We start from the raw sequence: 15774 nt of genomic DNA on the forward strand, positions 1-15774 counted from the left end.
TCTAAACTCTACTAAAATTGTTGTCTGAGGCACCCTCGCAGCAGAATCACCTTGGGGCTGGAATGAGACACTTTTAGATCCTGAAGATTAAAAAAAATATATGGAATCAGAAAACAAATCCTGAGAAGAACAGCAACAAGAACCAATTCCCCCTCTTTCCTCTTACAATATTCCTTCTGATTTTGGTGGGGAGCACAAAGCCCTTCCTTGGCACCTGAAGTTATTCTTACTACTGGTTTGTTATCTGCCTGGGTGAATGCTGTGCTGAGCTCTTGTAGCAAAACCCGAGTGTTCTCCAGTGGCACTGATAGTGGTTCCAATCTGAGGAGGGGGGGACAGGGCTGGTGGATGGGGGTCCTGCTGCTGCTGTCCCCTCTGTGTGTCCCCTGCCACCCGGCCGCTTCCAAATGCGCTGCTTTGGCCCTGCTCTGCCCCCCTTGCCTGGTCTGAGTCATCCATCTTGCTCTGTGTAAGAGGCCTGTTGCAATTAAGTAGGCTGAAGTGCTCCTGAACTCTTTAACCTTTGCCCTGGGATTGCTCCTTTTGCCCCAGGGCTGCGGATCAGCTCCATTGCACTCTCCAAACAGCGCCTACTACTTAGCTGACATTTCTTTCTCCTGCTGGATCCTATTAGCACCCTGAGGTTGAAAATGCTACTTTGGAGTGTTGTAAGGAATGTGATTTATACTGGAAAGTAGCGGCAATCTATCTTTCCCTATACACACACTACCCATGAGGCTGGAGAGCTAAATCCACATCGCCTGAACAAACAGCAAGCAGACTAATTGTGGAGGAGGCTTTGGACACCTCGCGGGAAGGGCAGGCGTGAGGCTGGGGGAAATGGGCTTGGGGCAGGCAGGGAAATGCTGCTGGTGGGATCCCACCCCTGTCCCATGCAGGCTGGCCATGCGAACGGCTGCTTTCCAGGTTGTTCTGCAGGCAGGGCTTGGAGCTGGGCTGTTCACAAGAGCAGTGGTCACAGGTTATGTCCTGCACTTCTTTATCCTTTTCCCTGCCTATTGAACTCGTGTCCGGGGAAGATCAGAGCTGAGATTTTGCACCGGTTTGCCTGCATGCAAGTGCGTATCCACAGCGTGCATGGGAGCCAGATGAAAATAGGAATTGAACGGTGCCTGAAGGAGGGCTGATGAGCCTTTATCAGATATGACACACTAACTACTGAGGCTCCTTGCTGGAATACCGGGTTAAAACCTCTGCAGTGTCAAATTTCATCCTCCTAAGTAAAGAGACGCTTTCCATAGTGTTTGTGTGAATCTTCTGGATAAGCCCCGGAGACTGAAGCCGTCTCGGCTTCATGTGGGCATTAAAAATCCCACCCACGTGTTTAAAAAAAGCCCCAAACCCAGAAACGCAAAAGCTGACATTTACTCTAAAATGTCTTCTTCCTGCATGGCTGCATGGCATCCCGTGTGATCCGCGCCTCGCTGGAGCCGGCGGCGTGCGAGCAGGGCTGCGGGCATCCCCTGGGCTGCCACTGAGGGGCCCAGAAGTGTGAGCACAAACAGACACATGGACACAGATACTAGCACAGTGCTTTCCGGGAGAAAAACCAACAACAACAACAACAACAAAAAAAAACCCCTAAGCAGCCTCTCCGTCAAAAGCCCTTTTATAAAAGCCTCAGTAGCTAAAGAATTGCCATTGTTTCAGTCTCCAGTGAGTGCTAGTCTTAAAATATTTCCAGCTCAGAGCAGGCTTTGACATTCTGCCCAGACCCAGGAGAGGGAACAAACATGAGTTCAGAAATGTTTCTGCAGCGTGCGGATCCTTCTTTTTGGAGAACCCCACTCAGCATCTCATGTCCTGCGGCGGCATCCCCTCCAGGCAGGAGAAACACCCCAAAAGCAGGGAGGTAGGGGCTTCTCAGGACCCCTAATGAGGCAAGGAGAGCTGGATTTCACACCGAGGCACCAGGGTTTGCTTTTCGTGCTGATTACTTGGCTTTTCCCTTGCAAACAGCAAAACCGTATTTTTATCCAGCAGTACAGTGCTCCGGGCTGTTCTTCGTGCTCCAGTGCTGCTGGTTCTCACTGCTGGGGCTCTGGGCAGCTTTTTCTCTATGGTCACCAGTGGCCCTGGGTGTGCCACAGTGCCCATTTGGAGGAGGAAGCTCTCAGTGGCTACAGAAGGGCAGCTGAGGGTTGGAATGTGGCACATGCCCACCTCATCAGGGCTCCTTGTTGGGGAGGTGCAGCAAGCTCCTCAGCCCGTAGTCCCAGTGTCTCACATTTTCCCTTTCCATGCTGTGAAATAAGGAGGACAAGAGCCCAGACATATATTATTGGCTTGGCTACCCTTCTGCAAACCAAGGTCTTCCCCGCCTACTTACAAAGCAAGTTTTGGCAGAAAGGTGCAGAAGACATTTGGAGGTCTGTAGGAAACCAGGAACAAGCTGTCTGCCCCAGCAACATGCACAGAAAGAAAACACAATCAGGCAGGATCCTTCCCCAGCACTGAAAGAACAGCCAGCAGCCATCCAAGCCCAGGCAGGAGCAGCATGGGACCATGCACGGTGCTGATGCTGCATGCTGCGGTGAGCTGCTTCTTGTTTGGGCTGAGAGCACTCAGCATGCTGGTGAAGGGCAGTGTTTACCCAGGAACAATGTGGGGTTAAAATTTAATAAGCCCTTGTGCAACTCTTTATAGAGCGGCAGTGAGGACAAATAAACATCTCTTAAAATACAGTCAGTACTCAGGCTCGCTGTTTAATTCATTCTCCGGAAATGCATGTTGTTTATAGCCACTCATTTCAGGAGCTAGGAACAGCAGGGGGTTGATCCACTCCAAATTTCAGGCAAAATAATGCAATCCTCGCTCTACCCTTGCTTGTTCCTAGGAGAGAACACAAGGTCAAGCCTTCAGCTAGTGCAAAGTTTGCTCTGAACCAAATAGCTCTTTATTTGAAAAAGTTTATTTTCTGCTTTCTCTCTCCCCCTGCTATGCTCATGAGTCCATGCCTCTGGAGGATACAGGTTTCCTTTGGAGAGAGAAAGGCTTCTGGAGGGAATTGAAGGTGGGTGGCCAAAACTAGAGGCTCCCCATGCTGAAGGTTAGGCAACCACTCTCTTATCTGCTCCCCTTCCATGCAGCAACAAACAGGGGAGCAGCCTGGTGTGCTGAATCTCCCTCCTCCTGGGGCTGCCCAGCCCACCCCGGGATGCTGCACTGCAGAGAAATCCCCCGTGCTGGGAGCTGGGTCAGTCCCATCCTGCTCACAGAGCTGAGTGGGAGCAATGCCAGCGCTATCGACACACAGCCACAAATTGGGTCATGTCACCCCTTCCCTCCCAGCACAGAGCTCTGCTCCTGCAAAGACAAACAGGGAGAGCATTGCTCAGGGCAATGCATGGGGCAAAATGCTGGCCCAGGAGCTGCAAACGTGCCCAAAGCCTCGAAGAAGTGCTCTGCTCCTCTAGGAAGAGAGCCAAAGCTGCACTCTGCCAAGGGCCCGGCATCAGGGGGTTGGGTGGAGGCAGAAGGGGAGACCCTTGTTCATTTTAATAACCTCATGGACCACGGAGCCAGCTCTGCCGGCCTGACCTACATAGGCAGACCAGAGCTCTCTGAGCACAATTGATCCATTGGCAGCGGACAAAGATGGGGTGGGGGGACGTGCCTGGTGCCAGCAGGGAGCTGTGCCTGCCTGCAGTGATTGGGCATCCCGCATCCCTCATCCTGCATCCCATGTCCCGCATCCTGCCGCCCCAGCACCCTGCCCCTGCCACCCCACGCAGAGCACCCCCAGCCACATCTTTTGGGACGTTCTCCTGTGAAAAGCTTTCCTTTTTTTTTTTTGGAGCTGACTTCTGGTAGCAAAAGTTATTCATTTGTACGTGCCCCTGGGACATCTCTACATAATGCACACAAGGATTTGGCTGCCAATGAGTCAACAGGAGCGCTCTTTGGTTCTGAAGCTAGATTCACATTTCCTTGCGGAGCCTGCTAATGGATTGTCCTTCCTGCCCAGTTATCTCACGTATCCAACACACCCCCAAAGACCTTCCTTCACCTCTGTTGTTTGAGTGCCTTACACCCTCGGGCCATTCCTGCTGACCTCAGAGCTTCTGCTGCAGGGGATGGACGCGCGTCTCTGCCACAGTCTGCTCCTTGGTGAAGGTGCTGAGATGGGTGGCAGGAATATCATGGATGGGGACCTTTGTGAAGTGGGAAAGGGGAGAAACTACAGAACTCCGTGGTTCCTTTCCCCCAAATCCCCTGGGCAACAGGCTGTGGTCTCCCATTTTGGAACAGAAGTCACGTTCCTCCTTTTGGGTAATACCTTCTCTATTAGACCCATATCAGTGCTACCTACGTGGAGCAGCAGACCTTATCTCTGACAATAATTACAGAACGTATGAAACATAGAAAACCCAACCGTGGTGCAGAATCAGTTAAAATAAGGCTGGTTAAAGGTGGGCAGAATCTGGCATCGCCTCTTCCCGGCGGCTGCGGGCGGTGCGTCTGCGTCGCTCTGTTCCCAGGAAAGCGCCGTGCCAAGTTTCAGTTCTCCACGGCACAAATGAATCACAGCAAATTGCTCACGGAGCCTCTGCAGCCGGCAAACACCGACAGCTTAGGTATAAAGGGAAAGCACAGCCGGCCCCACTCCTGCCCACTGAGTACAAGGCTGCTAATTAGTAAATAAGGGATAATCCGATCAATTAAGTGCTCAGCCTGGAGGCTGGATAGGAGGGCTGAGCTCTGCCAGGGAGGAGGTGGGGAAGGAATGGGAGGCTGTGCAAGGGGGAGGGGCAGGTTGGGATGCGCAGAGCAGATTGAGGTGCATGGTGCAGGTTGGGGTGCACAAGGACAGGTGGGGGCTGCCCTGGGTCTCTGCAATGGGCTCTTCCATGGAGGTGCAGCTCTTGCACGAGGTGGAAAGGAGAAATGCAGAGGTAAGGAGGGACAGAGGTAGCATGGGCTCTGGTTCTGGGGCATCTCCATTGCACATGGAGAGCTGTAGGAGCTGCTGCCCATTTCCAGGCTTGCACATTCAGTCTCAGGAGAGCAGCAAAAGGAAACGGAATTCCCTCTCCCTGGTGCAAGTTGGGCTCCCCTGGGCTGTGCAGCTCCTGGGACTCAGCCGCAGGGACCCCACTCCTCTGCTGTCCCTGTGCCGCTGCCCACAGCCCCCACTTCCATCAGCATCCCTTGCTGCTTCCCCACAGCCATCCCCGGTGCTGTTAAACCTCCACAAGCCCCAGTTTCGATTACATGTTTTTAAAAAGTCATTAAAGAGAATTCCCCATGAAATTATTTTTATTCCCTACCACTCCTCCCCACCCCCTTCGTCTATTTCCAAACTAATGAGATTAATTGAAAGCTGCAAACGTTTTCCAAGGGCCCAAGGCAAACACAGCATCAAACCACCGTAACTCTCCTCTGGCAGCACTGGATCCCCGTGCCACTCTGCTCCCTGCTCTGAGCTGCACTTTGCAGCCTCCAAAGGTGCTCCCATTTGGAAACGTTTGGTATTTTTTTATCCTCCGCCAAGGAAGGGAAGAGGAAACGTCCGAGGAATGGGAGCTGTCAGATGTAATTGTGTGAAGTCTCACTTTCAGGGAAGGGATCTCTGTGGTATGGTGCATTTCCTGGGAAGTTGGAATGGGGGAGTATTGGGAAAGTGATCCTGCTTCTCTCAGCCTCGTGGGTAGGAAAGGAAAAATGGGATCCCCCAACCCCAATCACCTGCACACCAAAGCTGGCAATGCACCTGTTGGGCTGTAATCTGCTCGCAGTGTTTGATGCTTCACATCTCAGGGCTTGGTCAATCAATAGAACGGGTCTCCTGCGCTGCGCCTCTCCCGGCCCCACGGGCTCCTCCAGGATTGATGAAAGCAAACATCCATTCCCAGGGCTGCACGCCTCCGGAAACATCACACTCCTTCAGACTGCTTTGCTGCCATGCGCTCAGGATTAATAGCAGAGAGGGAACGATGCAGATTTGTTACTTGGGGAGCAATTGCTCAGCATTGCATTACCTCTGGCGCTGCTGTAAGCAGGGAGAGGAAAAACCCTGTATTAAACCCACAGAGATCCTGAATTAGGGTGTGCTTTTGTGCGTGGATGTATGCACACGTGCTGATGAAGAAGGCAGTGATGGTTTTGGAATTGGAAAACGATATTGAACTAGTTATATGGAAAGTGCTCCAGAACCCATCTGGGGTGAATTGGGTGCAGGTCCTGCAGTGCCGGGTTTGGGGCACAAAGGAAAGAAACTTAGCACAGATCGGAGAGCCTGATGGGCACCGCAGCGTGGCAGGACTTTCAGACCTGTTACTTCAATTGCTTTCCCCAAATCCCACAGCAAGTGGTTCCTCCAGGCAGTGACAAACATCATGGGGAGCATTCCGACACAGCCACAGCACCGCAGCACCCTCACAGCACCCTGCTGCACAGCCACGGCTGCAGGACACCGTGCTGGATCCGGCCCTTCTTCCAGGCTGAAGACCTCCAGTTTATTAAAGACACATTCCTGTGCTAATAAAAGGCGTGCTGTCTGGTGGCGGGGAGGCTGCAGGATGTTATGGTTGGAATGTTCCTCGGCCCTTGTGCAATTAAAAGACCCACCAGCTGTGGATCTGCAAGGAGCTCTTTTTTTTTTCTCCCCCCGGACAGACAGAGCTGATGTTTGCTGTGATCTCTGTGATGTCACCCCCACCCCTTTGATGTGTGCAACTGGGAACCGCTGGCTCACGGCTCCGGGGGGATATCTGGCTGAGCAGTGCTCATTAGATGGCCTCTAGGAGGGCGACAAGACTAATTAAGGAAGGGAAGAGACCAACCCCCACATCCATATTCATTAGTGCATCAGGGCTCGGTGGTCACTGTGGAGATCCCAGTGCAAAAATAATAATGGGAAGAAGTCAGTTCCCTAAGATTTCAGTAATGGGACAAAAGGGTGGATCTGGATGGATCCCTTTGGGTTTGGGGTCCGGGAAGCACAGCCGGAGCCCTCCCTGCTGTCCAGGCTTCCCACCATGGCACAGCACTGAGCTGCTATTATGGGATAGGTGGAAACCAGCCCCATTGTAGCGGGGTGGGCAGCAGGAACACACTGTCCCCTGTGCTCATGGGGGCAAATACCGGTCTGGTGAACATTTACACAGGTATTTACCCCGCAAGCAGCCCAGAGCTGGATGAAGATAAGGTGAGCTCTGGGACGATGTGGAAATGCCTGTCAGCCCTACGGACCTGCAGGGCAAATTAAGCAATCGTGTTCCCAGGACACACGTAAAAATAAGTAAAAAAACAATATTAATCCATAGCAACTAAAGGCGATAGCATGGCAACAGCGGAAACGGTTGCAAAACAAAACAGCAACAAGGAGAGAGGGGGAGAGAGAAAATAAAGCCCTGCTCTGTCCTTCTGGGCATTTTTAGGCTGTAATGGGATGCTGCATGAAAGTCAATGGGGGTTAGAGCAGCAGGTGGTGCTGGTGCTGGTGCACGGGGCTTGGGCAGCACACAGGGCACGGGTGGGGAACGCCGTGCTGTTGTTTCCCATGGGCAAAACCACCCCAAAGAACCCAAAGTGGGCTAAACTGGCATGGCAACAAGGCTTACCCCTCTGCTTTGAACTCAGGTGCTGCTCTGCTGCGGGTGCGTAGGAAGAGCGTTATGGAAATAACCCTAATGGGTGTTAATTTGAAGTGGCGAGGAGAAGCGCTGCCGTTGGGGTACGTGGGCTTTGGCCCCGAGCGCTGGCACGGCGTTGGGCTTGGGATGCGGATGGAGGATGGGGAATCCAGATGGGATTGCATAAAACCGAGTTGCAGGCAGCTTGGCTTTATCAGAACCTCACTAAATGGATAGTTGTTAAAAGGAGCAGATTTTCCATGCTGCGAGAGCCAAAGCAAATACAGCGAAACGTAATTAAAAGCTTGCCTGCTAAAATAATAATTTTCTTAGGGGTTGAGAAACGTAAAGCACAATGAGAGATGGGGCCGATAAGAGAACAATGATCCTCCATTGTGCCTCCTGGAAGCGCACAGATAAAGAGCACAAATAAAGACGGGGGGTTCTGAGAGCAGAGCGTTGCGGTGAGGGGTGCTTCTGCACTTTCTCTAGGAGAGAAAGGAGCAACTTCTGCTCTCTTTGTTTGCTATGGGAGTCGGGAACGGCTCAGTCCGTACAATCATCGCAGTGTGTGCACGGTGAGGGGAGTTTTTGACTCCTGCCATCTGCAGCAAAGGCAAAAAGTTGGCAATAAATTGAAAGCAGTTTTATTTACCTTGAGCCGCTCAGCCAAGAATGCACATTATTTAGGGACTGGAATAAAAAGCCATTCACTCTAGTTCAATTGGCCATTTAGTTCAATTTGTGTGTGTTACTGCAGGTAATTACTATGGTAATAATGTACTGTAATCTGCTCTGATTTGGAACTTGTCCTGTTTCTGTATTAATAATAAGTGCCATATATGTACTAATTACCAGTTTGTTACCATGGTTATTTGCGTCGATGCCGTGTTAATGATACCCTGGAAACATAAAGCAATCACATTTTTGAATTAAATCTTTGTGGCCTCTTTAGCACTAAAAGCCCAATTCACATAAAATAATGATGAAGAAAATGAGCTCATCGTGGCTGACTCTCCAGCGAGCTGATTAGCAGCGCTGCGCAAACACCCGGCTTTACCATACTGAAAAATTAGAGCCTCCAAAACATTTTCCACGGTTGCTAAGTAACTTCCCAAAGATGACATCACTTACAGGAATACGTGGTGCCAAATCTGTCATGCACACGTATTTATAGAGCGCACAGCGGAGAGCCCTCGGCTGCTGCTGCTGTTGGTGCGAGCTGCTGGCTCAGTGCCGGAGCAGGGGGGTAAGTAAGCAATAAGCAGGCATCCATCCCCCCCCCCCCACATACACACTGCTCATTGGAAGGAGCCAGCAGGAGGTCTGTAGACATAGATATATATTTTAGGATTATTTAAAGCCGAGAGGGATTGCTGCTATCCCTCCTCTACGCTGCAGGTCCTGTGCTGTGTTGCAGCTCTGCTCCCCATCCAACTGAGCAGAGCAGTGTGCCCATCCTGTGGATAGTGGTAGGAAAAGGGGGAATGGTTTTAAACTGACACAGGGGAGGTTTAGGTTAGGTATTAAGAAGTTTTTCCCCCAGAGGGTGGTGACGCACTGAACAGGTTGCCCAAGGAGGCTGTGGATGCCCCATCCCTGCAGGCATTCAAGGCCAGGCTGGATGTGGCTCTGGGCAGCCTGGGCTGCTGGTTGGCGACCCTGCACATAGCAGGGGGTTGGAACTGGATGAGCATTGTGGTCCTTTTCAACTCAGGCCGTTCTATGATTCTACAGTCCCAGCAGTGTGCCCATCCCAGCCATCCCCTCCCTGAGCTGGTCCCCAGATCCCATCTGTCCATCCCACTCTGGTGCCACCGACGTCCCCATGCTCCGGTTTGTGCTGTGACCAACCTACTGTTCCCACGCAGCAGCACCTTGCTGGCCATGCTGGATCTCCATTATGAGTAAAAATAGTTTCTTGGCAATGAAATCCTTCCCTTTTCCCTCATCGTGTAGTAAACAATGGGTCCTTCCTCGCCTGCGTTAATGCAATCCTTTAACCAGATGGCAGAGGGATGGGGAAATGTGCACTAGTGAAGCTCTGTGTTGTCCCTGCAGGAAGCAATGAATGGAAACCTGTAGGTCCCAATCCTACAGTAAACTTGGATCCCTACTGCTATGCTTGAAGCCCCAAGTGTCCACTGGGGTCCGAATGCTGCAGTGCTCAGCATCCTGGGGCGGCTGAAGGCTGGAGCATGGCTCTCCTGTCTCCTGGCCGGGGGTGCTCAAGGGGATGGGGCAGAGCATCCTGCTGAGTCTGCTTGAACACAGTGGGTGCCCTGGGCATCTCCCCCCAAAGTCCCCCAGGAAACCTCTCTATTACTTTGCCCACCAAAGTGCTGACTCAGCGCACAGAGGAGCTGTTTGACTTCCTCCTCTTCCTGCTCCGTTCCGTGCCAAGGCACCACAGCAGGGCCGTGGCATGTGAATGGCTGCTCAGCACTCTTTATTATCTGGTCGTTATTTTTCTGCTGAAGCTTGAGATAAACAAAGCATAAATCAAGGCAGCATAGGAGCCACTCGGAGCAGGTAAAGGATGGAGAAGGTTTTAATCAGCGGAACTGGGTGCAAAAAGCCAAAAAGGGAGAGGGAGGGAGGAAAGGGGGTGAGAGACAAAGGGAGGGGGAGCAGCCCCTCTTGTTGTTGGTGGGACCAAGACAAATGCTCCCAAAGCTGCATTTTCCACATGACTCCCAACCAAAGCTCCCTGTTTGATGATTAATTGCCGGCCCCCATCCATCACTCCATCCGTTGTGCTCCCACCCCATCTCCAGCTTTGCCAGGGGGAAGCAAGCAAGTTACTTAAGAAAATGCAGTCAAATAAGTAGAGGAGGGAATAAATAAGAGATTCTTGTGGGAGCTTCTGTGTTGCTGGCAGGGTACCGCGCTCCGGAGGCTGCCGCAGAGCTGCTGACACCAGGAGCATCTCCCGAAATGGATGGACTTTGCCTCTTGCCTCATATATCTGTTTAATGACCTCTCCTCGCGGCCACTTGACGTGTGATTTATGGGATATAAATGTTACCTCTTCCACCTTGCGGGGTGGGAGCACCTCGCCCCGCTGCTTTCCTCCGGCCCTTCCTTCCGAAAACAAAGCAACAAACCTTTAAAAGGGTGTTTTTTCCTCTCTGAAAGCAAACTGCTGCTGACGCAGCGTTCAAGGCTGATGGAAAAGGAAAGCAGCAGCATCCCAGCTGATTTCCTGCAAATAATAATAATAATAATAATCATTAAAAAAAAAAACAACCAAGTCCTTACTTCTTTTACTGGCAATCTGTAGCCTCTAATTCATAAATTCATCAGGACTTTCCCAGGATGTCAGTTTTGGCAAATGAGCCCTGAGTTGCTTCATGCTAATGGAGCGGTGGGCTGCCTGACCTCAGGAAATAGAGAGGCCAAACATGAAAAAACAGAGCCGGGTTCAAGGCTGGGGCTGCGAACCCCAGATTTGAGGGTGAGGTCAGGGGAGGGTCAGGAAAGCATTGTGTGAGCGCGAGGAGAAGCGCTGGTTTCTATTTAGAGCCTTTCATGCCGCTCCGAGGGACCTCTGGCCATTGTGCACGGAGCAGCGCTGCTCCTCAAGGAGCCCTTCTGCAGAGCTCAGAGCCCCACGCACACCATGAGCCAATCCTCTCCACCTTGCTGAGCCCGGAGTGAGCCCTGCCTGGCCCTTCCCGGTGGCTAACACAGATGGATTTGCTTTGGCATGTAACGGTGATGAATGTGCCAGGTGCTATTCATTAGAAATGATTTGTTGGCGCGGGCGCAGCTCGCCTGCCCATTAGGACACATTTACTTTGCAGGTTAGTAATGATGGGTGCGCTTAATCGCTTCTGAGTATAAGAGGGCATTAAAAAGCCCTGGAAGAAAAGGGCTATCAATATTTACAGCTTCAGTTCGCTTGGGAAGGACTCCTGCCCTGACTCCCTGCTCACTGAGGTACGCTGGCACAGGCAAGGCTTTTCATTGGCTTCAGTGCTCCTGGATGTGGTGGAAACACTGATGCCCACCTCCTGAGGGGACCCATTACAGCCAGAGATGTCCATCTTGGCTCCATCCCATGGTGGATGATCGCTGGCAGAGGGATGATGATGGCCATTACAGTCCAATTCCTCCCCGCCCTCCCGAGTGAGATCCTGTTAGCAGCCCTCTGCCGATAGGCAGCCATTTACTTAAGTCCCAATTTTTCATTAAAATAGCACATATGGCCATCAAGCACTGCAAGGTCACGGGGCTGCATTGTCTCAGCTTAATATGATGCTATTAAAGCTGGGCTATAATGTCCCAGATACAGCAAGTTCAGCAGCGTAATCTCAAGCATTGAGCAAGGCTGCAATTTCCTCCTGTCCTCCTGCTATGATCTTATCAAAGTCTGAGTGATCTCCGTAGACGAAATCATGCTGGAGAGCATTAAGCATCATGAGCAGCTCTGCTTCCATGGGGCTGCGGGGAGGCCGTGCTCACAGCGTGGTTCCCCCTCCTCCTCTGGCCAGCATCACCTGGCAGTGCTCCACAATGGGCAGAGGTCACGTTTTTTTCTCTGCAAATCTGGCCTCCATTGGGTCCTGCCTTCTCTCCAGTCAGGCAGGAAAATGGGAAAGCAAATAGTGATAGGGCAGAGGGAGAGGGACTGGGAATGGGCTGGTGGCGTTAATACGCCATGCAAAGATGCACCATGTGCTGAGTCACTGGCACCGATATGAAGTGCTCTACGTGTGCCCAGATGGGATGTTTTCTTAGGAAGAAGCAAGTACGTAAATAACAGCAAGTTTGTGCACACATCAGCCCTGCCAAGAAGGAAATGTTTCTTGCGATATCTCTGTGAGAATGGCTGGGAGAGCCAACAAATGCGCTGCTCCATCCTGGCGACGGGGAAAGGGGAGGATGAGCATGGGAGAAGCAAGCAGCTGCTCTTGCTGAGCATGCATGCTGTGCTGCAGTGAGGTTTTGCCATGGTGCAGCCATGCTATGGTGCAGCTGTGCCATGATGCAGCTCTTCTATAATACAGCTTTCTGTGGTGCAAACGTACCATGGTGCAGATGTACAGTGGTGTAGTGATGATGCAGCTATGCTATGCTGCAGCTGAACCATGATGCAGCTGTGCAGTGATGCTCTTGTACCATGCTGCAGCCATGCCACGATGCAGCTGTGCCACTCAGCACAGCAAGCTGGGCAACTCAAATAGCTGTGGGGAAGGTCTTGCTTAGGAAACAGAACAACTCACCATAAAGGAAAGAGATGCAAAACCCGCGCTCCTCTGCTATTATTTCCCATTTGAGTCAAAACAGCTTAAAAGCTAATTAGTTAATTGAGCAATGGGAGCCATCTCCCTATAGCTATGTGTCAGCTCCTGTTAGCTGCTCTGCAATGCCATCTGAGCACATGGGTCCGCTCTGCAGATATCAGCTGTGTTTCCCCCCAGCAGCAGCGGTGCTCTGCGCTGCTCCATCACCGCGCCCCACCGGCGGCCGTCAGCTGCAATTGTTTTCTAGTGAAAATAGATGTTTGCTATCGATCCCTTTCCTCCAGCGGAGTCCGGGGACCTTCTCCTTAGTTACACCGATAAAACACAACTAATTAAATTTGTGCCTCGCTTTTCCGATATCGCCTTATCCTAATTGCTAATTAAGGGGACAGCGTGGAAGGGATAGGCGGTATTCCTGCAAAAAGATCTCCTCGTGGCCTAAATGATGTCTTGTGGAAGAAGCAAGGCTTTCAGCAGAGGCCAAAGCGGAGGCCTGGAGGTGCGGGGGGATCCCTGGGGCAACTCAGTGGGAGCTGCTGGGGCTCTTTGGCCGCCGTCTGCCTGGGGAACCGGAGGGAGGATGGAGGATCCCTCCAGATCCCCCACTGCCCTTCGGATGCCCATTTGCACGTTGCTTTATGCAGTGCTGCTACAGACCCAATTTGGCCGAGGAACCACATGGGTAATCTAAATCTGAAAGGACTCCAGACAGTATTGATGCCTGAGTCTCTGCACCCCGTTGGCTTCCGTTCTGCTCACAGGTTCGATTGAAGACGGTCTGCTTTGGATTATTTGCTCTCTCCCTTCCTTGAAGTGATTGAAATCTTAATAATCAAGGATAATACCGACGCCAAAGTTTTAAGCAATAAACATATAAACAGAATGAAGAGAAGCAGAATGCTCGTGTCTCTCAGCAGCGAAAATTGTTCCGTTTTATTTTGCTGTAGCAGATGTTAAGTTTCCAATAATAAAATAAAATAAAAAATCTAAGGGAGACATTTAGCAAAGTATAGCTTTACACTCCAGAGTTATCACTCCAATTTCAACCGGGACCATAAAGTTTTATGACCTATTAAATTGTCCTAAACCTCCTTTAACACGCTAGCTCTAATGCTGGAGATTAACCGTTTAGAAAAAGGAGGTTACCTTCGCCGAGATTGGGCCATTTTCCTGAGCTCTTATTCAGTCAATAACACTTCTGTGCAGCAGAGCCATGTGGGGCTGCTAATGAGCCACGTGCCCTGCAGGTGATGCAGCAGTGATGCATTTAATCCCACCAGCAGCTGCAGGACAGCGGCTCTGTTGCTTGGCCCCTTCCCCCCATCCCCTTGCCCACGCAGGAAGGATGTTCACCGTTCCTTCTCTTCCTGTATTCCTTCTGCTTGGGTGACGAATCCATCTGAGTGGTGACTGTGCCTTATTACTTTGTAGAAGGAACCCTTCACTTGAATCCGTTGGATGCTAAAGCAGAGCTGCTCCGTCCGTGACCCAGGAAAAGGTTAAAAGCAGTTTCAATTTGCACTTGCAGAGCTCTGTCTGGAGGAGGACCTTAAAACCACTCCGAACGCATCCTCACAGTGTCACAACGCCCTCCAGAAGCGCGATATTATTGTATTGATTTTTGAACAGACGCAAACACGGGTCTGGATTCACAAAACAACCTTCAGCGTGTTAAAGGGGACTGATGGGGCTTCAACCCTGGGATCATTTGGTCCCTTCTGCGGCCCCACTGCCTGTAAGCCTGGGCCGGCCACACCTGGGCACATCTGTATGGAGGGGGCTGAGCAGCGTGGGGCTCTCATGGCAATGACTTGAGTGGATTCAGTGTTTCTCCTAAACTTTCTGTTGTAGCCTCTTCCACCCTGAGCTCGGAGCCGTCCCCTTGGCCAGCATGGAATCGAGGTGAGGGATGGAGCTCAGAGAGCGATTCGGCTTCCTATGGCTGCTTCCCCTTTTGTTTCTGGGGGAGCCTTCAGTGGGAGAGGTGGGACCCAGAAGTGATATCACAGCATGGCCTGCATTCCAGGTTTGGCAACTCTCGAGGCTCTTTCCTTTCTGCTAAAACCATCAGTAGTTAAAATCTGAGCTGAGGCTTCAAATGTGTACACAATCAGTGCAACAAGCAGCATGCCAGCCTGGGGAACAAGGAGGTGATCCAGCTTCGATCCCTTCATCAGACCCCAAGGACAGGGCTCCCAGGGTCCATGTCTGCTGCAGCTTTCCTCTTCCTGATCAAAAGGATCCGCTCTGCAGGCTGTGATGCCTCCAACATCAGCAGAGATGCGCTCGGAGCGGCCGCAGAGCACAGCACGCCTCGGGCTGCAGCGAGGCTCTGAGTGAGCCAACCTCCTCCAGTGCAGATGTCACTCCTGTCCTGTATCACCGAGCGGTGAGGTTTAACTGATGCACGCTCGGAGACCAAAGGGACAGCACGTCTATAATTAGGTCTCAACTTCTGGAGCCGTTCCTTCTCCGGCTCAAATAGGGCTGTGGGGGAGAAGTCCCTCAGGCAGAGCACACTGCATGCCACGGACGCTTTGATTGAGCAAGTTTTAAGAATGAGTCAGAGAGATTTCCTAACGCTTCTTCCCTCCCCACACAGATAACCAACATCAGCTCTGAAAGACAGCAAATCCCTGTTCCTTGCTCATCCTGCCCGGAGCCTGCAGTCCGATGGGGATGTGATCTTCCAACGTGCTCGACTGCTGCTGAGGTTGGGGCTTCCTAAAATGCTCCTCATCCTAACAGAGCTGATTGCACAGTTTTGTTATTCCAAACTCTTTCCAGGGCTAAAATTGCTGCCCTAGAGCTGCAGCAGGTGTGGTGCTGCATGGCAGCCCCATAGAGCCCTGCTGGGGCTGTGGGGTGTGCTGCTCCCATAAGGGGCACTCGGACACAGGAGAATAAGACCCAGCACCCTGGGGAGG

This window comes from Gallus gallus, chromosome 17, assembly GCF_016699485.2.
Source record: "Gallus gallus isolate bGalGal1 chromosome 17, bGalGal1.mat.broiler.GRCg7b, whole genome shotgun sequence".
Taxonomy (NCBI): domain Eukaryota; kingdom Metazoa; phylum Chordata; class Aves; order Galliformes; family Phasianidae; genus Gallus; species Gallus gallus.